The sequence below is a fragment of the Cricetulus griseus genome, chromosome 2 (assembly GCF_003668045.3).
Source record: "Cricetulus griseus strain 17A/GY chromosome 2, alternate assembly CriGri-PICRH-1.0, whole genome shotgun sequence".
In the NCBI taxonomy this organism is placed as follows: domain Eukaryota; kingdom Metazoa; phylum Chordata; class Mammalia; order Rodentia; family Cricetidae; genus Cricetulus; species Cricetulus griseus.
In genome coordinates this window covers 252,888,610-252,894,309 of record NC_048595.1, presented here as the reverse complement: position 1 = coordinate 252,894,309, position 5,700 = coordinate 252,888,610, and the positions used below count along the sequence as shown (strand labels likewise).

Below are 5,700 nucleotides of genomic sequence, written 5' to 3'. Positions count from 1 at the left end.
ATATATATACACAAACACATATATATGTATGTATACATATGTATTACATAAAACAGCTCATTTCAGTAAATGAAAACACACATTCTGTTTTGCTTTGTAGATTGATCATAAAAAGAAAGTATTGCACACCAGTTTTTTACAAGTATATGCTTAAAATATTTGTTTGGTTAAAATATACTATTTATTCTCTCTCCCTCTCCCTTAGTGGAGGCAGGAGACAATGTCTTCCACCCTGTCCAGGCTAACCCAGAGCTTATTACATAGCCCATGCTATCCTAGAGCACAGCCATATTCCTGCCTCTGCCTTCCAAGTGCTGGGATTACAGGCCTGAGCCACCATGCCCGGCTCCTACTTATATTTTTAGAGAATACTGGAAACAAGGTATGAGATTAGAATCAGTGGCTTTTGTTATATTTCTGTTGTGCAGTATGATCCAAATGCTTTACCTCCACCCAGTTGCTAAAATGGATTCGTTCAAATAGAAAAGTTGCAGCACCTTTAGTGAACAGACGCTTTCCATAATCCAAACCTGCTCTGCTTGTTTTATTACACACCAGCCACCGACAGGCTCTTCTGCTCATTCTTGAATCCATTTTAGCTTTCGGTGCATTTCATTGTGAAGTGCAAATGTTACAATCCATTTTTCCAGGTGCTTCAGGTCTGGACGTTTAGCTCTGAATCTGTTAAAAAACTGAAAATCCAGGGTAGTGATGGCTGGGTGGGTACAGGTGCTTGTGACTGAGTCTGAGAACCAGAGTTTGATCCCTGGGACATATGTGGTAGAAGGAGAGAATCAACTCCTCTGTTGTTGTCCTCTGTCACCCACCCCTCTAAAGAAAATGCTAAACCAAAAAAACCAAATCCCTCTAAAAATCCCTTCAGCCATGGCCCCGTTTCTTTAGATTTGATTGTGCTGGTGTGGAAGGAGATAAACAGACTAAATGTATCAAATGCATTTAACAATTCTCAGTAAAAGGAACATTTAATCTCTGTTGACATTAAAGATCCAGATTAGTCAACAGATATCTGGAAATCTTACAACATTAAGTACTTACTAAGAAAACAAAGCAACCCCCACGCCCCTACTCCCCCAAAGCCTTTACCCTCTCCCAAGGTTTGGAAATTCCCTGAGGAGTTTGATGCCATTTTTTGTGATGGAGAGAGTCGCTTGAGCTGTTTAAACCGTGCTTTCAAAATTATGTACATCTCACATGGTTACGGAGATGAAAGCAACCACTAGTTGTAACTGCTTTACTGGGATTTCTGGCGTTTGTTAATTTTCAAATGTGAGAGAAGGTAAAATTAACTGGAAATCTATGCCAATTATTTAGAATGTTGTCCTTCAGGTAGATCAAGGGTTCTGCTTGTTGTGTAGAACCTTCTTTAGAAAAGAAAATAGTTTGATATTTGGCTCAGTGGATACAGGCACATGCTACCAAGCCTGTTGACCAGAGTTCAACTTCTGGAATCTACATGGTGGGAGGAGAGAACCAAGGCCTGCCAGTTGTCTCTGACCTCACAGGCAGACCATGACACACACACTTTGTGCCCATAACACACAACAAACCAATAAACAACCAATATATGTCTTAATGGGTTTTGCAAATTGTTGATCATTTATAAATATATCCTCATAAAACAAGCGATGATGATCCCAGAAAGAAAGTGAATTTGTTTCCATCTCACTTCATCTCCGTTTCCTGTAGAAACATTACTACAAAGGGTTAAATACCAACACTTGACAGATGGAGCTTTCTAAATAGTGTAATTTTTTTTTTTTCACTAGTGCTGGGATTGCAGATTTGGGAGATTTGTCTCTACACAATCACTGTGACTCACAGAGAGATGACTGGCTGATGGGAAAAGGTAGTGCCCATGGGCCATTTTCTCATGTCTCTGTATATGGTCAAATTGTGTTAAATACAACTAAAGACTGTTTTGTATTTAGAAACATTGCTTTTTGTTTCTTTAATCTCCTCTCTCTCTCTCTCTCTCTCTCTCTCTCTGTGTGTGTGTGTGTGTGTGTGTGTGTGTGTGTGTGTATGTGTGTGTGTGTCTGCTCTTGGGCATGGACAATTTACAGGAATCAAATCTCTCCTTCCACTATGTTGGTCCTGGGGCTTGAGCTCAGGTCTTTGGGCTTGACAGGAAGCCTTTAGGTTATCTTGCCAGCATCCTTTTTTAAAAATTAAAAGGCAGTTTTCTTGATTGTCTCATTCTTTTTTTCATTTATTTGATTTATTTTTACCTCTTTTAATAGTCTTGTAAAATGTTTCTATAAAGATTTTCTACAATTTAAACCTGCCAAAATATCCTTTAGGTGATGATGTTGATGACAACAATAAATGAAGACCATTCTTTTGAAACCACTTTGGAGCAAAATTTCTAGTTTTAGCCCATATTTGAAATTTCTTGTGCTTGATATCAGTTTACCAAGACTTGGTGTTTTTGTTTTTTTGTTTCTTTAAATTACATCTTGTTTTAATCTTAAATTTTAGTAGAAAAATTTTTTAACAGTTTTCTGATAAAAGCCAAAAGAATGTTAATGTTTTAGATCTTTGAATCTTTAAAAAATGTATTTCACTTTGCATTTGCTTTTTGTTGTTTGTAGTCCAGGCTGGCCTGGAACTCACTGTATAATTAGGCTAGCCTCAAACTCAAAGCAGTCCTCTCAGCTCAGTTGCCTGAGTGCCTGCCTTGAGTACTATTTTGGCAGACTACGGAGCTGAAAATTAGAATCATTTTCACTAAGCAAACTGAAGGCATGTAGAGGCATGGTCTTTGTCTTCTAGTGGTGAAAGCTCCATCCAGTGCCTTCATATGATTGTGGAATCTTATTTTTAAACTTTGGAAGTGTTAGGAACCTCTTTTCAAACTGTTTTTTTTTTTTTGGGGGGTAAGATTTTTATATAAAATGTACTGTTTAAGTCCCACTGGTTGCTCTTGTACTTGCTATGTAGACCAGACTGGTCTCAAACTCAGATACTTACCTCTGCCTTTGGATCCAGAGGTAAAAGGGGTGTGTCATCATGCTTACCCAATTTTCTTCTCTTTTCCTCCTTCCTTCCTTCCTTCCTTCCTTCCTTCCTTCCTTCCTTCCTTCCTTCCTCCCTCCCTCCCTCCCTCCCTCCCTTCCTTCCTTCTTTTTTTTTCTTTCTTCCTACCCCTCTCCCCAAAGACAGTCCCCCCACCCCAGACAGGGTTTCTCTGTGTGGGTCTGACTGTCCTGGGAACTCATTGTGTAGACCAGGCTTTCCTGGAACTCATAGAGATTCTCCTACCTATTGTTTTGGGTATGTTAATACTATCTTCTCAGAAAGTTCCTTGGCTTAATATTCTAATTCATATTGAATTTATCTGGGGTACTATTTTCAAATTTCTGTTTGTTGTTCTTGAGACAGACTATTTCTATGTACTTTGGGGTCACTAACTTCCTGCCACATCCCCTTAAGGGAGAGGGTTACTGGTGTGCACCAAAATCTAGCTTACTTAAACATTTTTAGAATGCTTTTGTTTTATGATTATTCTTATTTTTTTAGAACCCCTAATCTTACTACACAAATGTAAAATTCTCTTTTCTTCCTCTGCTGTCCTTGTCTCACCCCCTCCCCACATGCTCCTGAACTAAACTACAAGTTAAATGTGAGTTAAATAGCCCCTGGACATATCTATCCCTAACCTGTCAGCTGACAGACTTCTAACCTTAGAGCAGGACTCTGGAAGATTTTCCTCTAGCAACACTCAATCACCACCATAAAATTAATCACTGGAACTCTCCAGGGCAATGCACAACCCACCCATCACAGGGTGCTCCTGAGACATCCTTACACTTTAGAGTCCATGCCACATCTGTCTTTTTTTTTAAATTAATTTATTTTTTACATTCCAATCTAATCTAATCTCAGAGACCTTTCCCCCTCTAAGTTTAGAGACCCTTACCCTCTAAAGCCTATAAATCAGGCCTTTCCTGGTTCTACCGCTGACAGATTTCCCACTCTAGTCATCTGACTTCAAGGGACCAGCATCAGTACAGTTCCTCATGACCTGAAATCCAACTTGGGGTCTCTTCTGAAGCTGGACACACTCTTCCAGACTTGAAAGGCAAAGACAAACTGGACAACATTTTTCAGAGAAAGCTAAGGAAGTTGTTGTAAGGGATATGTGTGTGGTGTGGAATGTTGAGGAAATTAATTTGCATTTGGGAGGGGGAGGCAGGAGGATCAGGAGTTCAAGGCCAGCCTCAGCTACAGTAGCCTTTGCTGAAAATCTCTCAAACCCTAAACAACAATAACAAACCCCTATAGTATGAAGAGATTACATTCCCATAGATAGTTTTGGTTTGGATGTGGGTTTGGGTAGAGAAAGGGTCTCACTATGCAGCTAAGGCTGCCCTGGAACTCATGACATAGTCCAAGGCTAGTGTCCAACTCACAGACTTCCTCATGTTGGGATTACATACCTGGTTGTGAAAATAGTTTTAGTCATTATCAGGGAAGCTTCCTCTTGAATCAGATGGGAATAAATGCAAAGACCCACAACTGGAAATTGTGGGGAGTGAGAGACCTTGGAATATTCAGCCCTGAATGGGATGTCTCCATCAATTCCCCTTCTTCACAGCTCAGGGAACCCTGTAGAAAAGGAGGCAGAAAGAGTGTAAGAGCCAAGAAAACAGGGCCCTCTAAATGCAGCTTGAGAGATACACATATGATCCTATGGAAACTTGGGCAGCACGCACAGGGCCTGCACAGGTCTGGATCTACTGGAATTCCAGTGCTGAGAGTGGAGGTGGACACATGCCTCCATCCCCAACTGAGAAGCTGCCTCCAATTGATAACCACTCATAAATAAAAAAACTAGTTTTCTCCAGTGGAGACTTACTGGGTATACAAACCACTCTTAAGGGCAGGTCCCAGGCCCAGCAGTAGATGGCCAACACAAAGTGAACTCGGTGGTCTTTTGGGAGGATTTTTGGCTCATGATACTTTGAACATTTTTCTTTTCTTTTTTCTTTTTTATATATGATGGTTTCCAATTGTCTTCCAAATGTGGGTCCCAACATTTTTGTATCTGTTTCTATATATGTTTCCTGTGCTTTTTCTTTGACTCTTTGTTTTTCTGTTCATCTGTTTTGTCCTATTCATCTTTGTTTTTATTTTACCTTATTGTTTTTTTTTCTTTTTCTTTTTAGGTTGCCTGTTTGTTTTGAAATGAGACAACAAAAAATGATATATATTTCAGTGGATAAGAAGTGTGGAGGATCTGGGAGAAGATGGGGAAGGGAACCCATAATCAGAATATATTGCAGGGAAAAAATCTATTTTTAATAAAAAAATCCAAGGGGAAAAAAGAAAATAGTTTTAATGCTTTGGTAACATTTACATATTATACTGCAGTTACTATGTACTTGGTTTCTTTCTTATCATAGTTACTACTGAAAATTAACTGTACACGTCATGCTGTGACCACATTCAACCTCCCTATGGCTTTTCTTGCCACCCTCCTCACCATTTTTTCCCCTTCCCTGGGAGTCCCCTACTTCTACTTTATTTGTTTATTATTTTAAACTCCAAATTCCAGAAAAAAGGGAGGCGTGGTAATTGCCTTTCTGCCTCTCACATTTCTCTTTCTGCCTCTGATTCATTTCTCTTAGCATAACGTCTGCTTGGCTTATTTTCCTGGTAGATGTTATGAGCTCCTTC

The 5,700-nt window shown here is 39.5% G+C and overlaps 1 long non-coding RNA gene across 1 annotated transcript; it reads right to left on the bottom strand.

Moving 5' to 3' along the window:
• Window positions 1–496: 496 nt before the first annotated feature.
• Window positions 497–4,627, bottom strand: LOC118238355. Its single transcript, XR_004768434.1, has 2 exons — window positions 4,461–4,627; window positions 497–692 (listed from the first exon to the last, which is right to left on the bottom strand). It is a non-coding gene; the product is annotated as an uncharacterized LOC118238355 (long non-coding RNA).
• Window positions 4,628–5,700: the final 1,073 nt, after the last annotated feature.